Genomic DNA, 2,327 nt, shown 5'->3' with positions numbered 1-2,327 from the left:
AATATATATATAAAAATGTAAATAAATATAGAGAGATATTTATTTGCTTATGACACCTTTCTCGGTTCCTCAAAAGAATTTGAGGCAACTTATTGGGATAATACAGTCACTTAACAGTTACATCACCCCAAGTTCTTAACTAATTTGTCATAGGTGTGCTGCAAATTTAGTTCTTTGCTTCCTGGAAGCCAAAGCAAAGAGGGCAACATTATCAGTCAAAAAATTGACAATGATCATCAGAGAAACTTGACTAATATTGGTGCTGACACCTGAAAGGAATATCTCCCCAGGCCCTCATAAAGTTGTCATGGTGTAATGTTATAGTAATATCTTTCTGTCAGTAAACATAATAGTACGTTTTGTGGGGCCCTTTCTTAGAATGACTTTCAATGGTGGCTAATAATGTCATATAGCTAAAACATTAGTTAGTAGAAGTGATGTACTCTGCAATGAATCCAGGATATTTTTAAATCCTAGAAAAGTTTTGCAGAAGCCAGCTCAGCTCAACAGTTATGTGTGTAGTTAGCATTTATTTAGCTGTGAATCCCTTTAGTCAGGATATGTGCTCTCCATCATTCCTTTTTGTTTTATACTCAACTTGTTTCAGTTACTTTCATTACCAATCTGGCTCCTAAATAGGTCAGCACGTGTGACCTCTGGAAGAGATGTACATAACCAGTTGTCCAACTCCTTGCCCCTCTACACAGGTCAACCTACATGTTAGTGTACCTCAGTGTCTTCTTTTCCCCTTCCCAGCTGCCTCTAATACTGGTTTTATCAAATACCTCTTCCATTCTCCTCCAATCTTCTTTGGACAAGTCCTCATGGTCGACCCTCTTGTGCTCTTGGCTTCAGGACTTGGAAGGTAAGGCTACCATTTTCATAAAGACCTGGCACCCCCCCTCCCCCTTGTAGTTGTTGTGAGACTGGTCTATGTTTTGGATGGTTTGCATGACTGGCCTGGAAAGTGAAGCCAAAGGAATTCCCAATGAAAATGCTTTCATCTTGAGCCAAGAAGCCTGAGTAACTTTGAGTTGGGAATGACCATAAGTATTGTCTCAGAAATCTGAAGTAGCCCTAAGATTTGTTTTTCACTTTCTGGTGTGATGTGAAAGCAATGCTGCTTGCCCAATTAATTGGTGGTAGAGGAAAATCCATGCAAGCACCTGAAATGAACGTCATTTGTATGTGAACTTCCTGCTTTCTTTGAAATTCAAAATTCTGAGGATGAGTAAGTATATTTGGCCCCAACTTGTATGCACAGAGGCTCTTAAGATATGAAGTGAAGGCAACTGCGATGTTTTAAAGGAGCGGTTAACTGCCTCAGATAAAAACAACTCTTGGATGATTTTATAGGCCAAAATTCTTGACAATGAGTGTAATTTAGGAAGTGATACACATGTGTGTACTTTTGAAAAGAGGAAGTGGGCATTGAGACTTTTTAGTTTAGTGGATTGGGGAGGGCATTGTTGGTACTACATTGACACAGCAGTTATGCAAATCAGGGGACTGGGCTGATTATAGTAGAAACAAGAGACCAAGAAAATAAGACTTGAGATACAGTTTAGATTTCAAGACAACGATTTATCTAGGACTCTTTCTTGTAAGGGGCAAATGGACAACAAATTTCAAGTGTGGCCAAAAGGGGCATAATTCTAAACTTTTACGTTTTATTTTTTATTATTGGATTTACCCCTTCCCTCTAAAGCCCATTAATTTGCATTTCCTGAGTGATTCTTGCCTGAGTGTTTGGGGGAGATAGCCCTCAGATCAGCTTGGGAAGTAGAGGAAACTCAAATGAGGTTTTTAATTGTTTACATATTGCTTGCAAAACTCATAACACCTCAGTTGTTCAGCCCCTTCAAGGCTGCCTTTGCCAAACCCCTTCCAGGCCTCAGACCTCCTGGAGGCGGGCCTGCCTCAGAGCTTCATGGGGTCCCACTGGGGACTGCAGAACATAACGTCCTCATGGGAAACTGCAGGTCCCTGAAAGGCACGCTGGGAGGTCTCTACCTCTGACTCTCACAGAGGCAACAGCACCAGGAGCTGCTTGGCAAACGGGTTCCAAGCACCAAAATGCCATCGCGGAGGATGTGGCCATCATGTGAAGTCCTGCAGCAGAGGTGCCCTGGTCTGCAGATGTGGCCTGGTTTCCTGGGCCGCTCATTGAAGCGTCCACGTCCCCAGTCCGCATGTTCGCCTCCCCGGCTCTTGGCCTCGGGTCCGGGAAGTGAAAACTGCTGTCTCCCTAAAGACCCAGCACCCCGACTTGCAGTGTGGTCAGACTGTTTGGGAACTCCGAAAAGGCCCATGTACTGTTTTCCTCC

Source organism: Balaenoptera musculus, chromosome 4, assembly GCF_009873245.2.
Source record: "Balaenoptera musculus isolate JJ_BM4_2016_0621 chromosome 4, mBalMus1.pri.v3, whole genome shotgun sequence".
Classification (NCBI taxonomy): domain Eukaryota; kingdom Metazoa; phylum Chordata; class Mammalia; order Artiodactyla; family Balaenopteridae; genus Balaenoptera; species Balaenoptera musculus.
Note: the sequence above shows the minus strand (reverse complement) of the source record.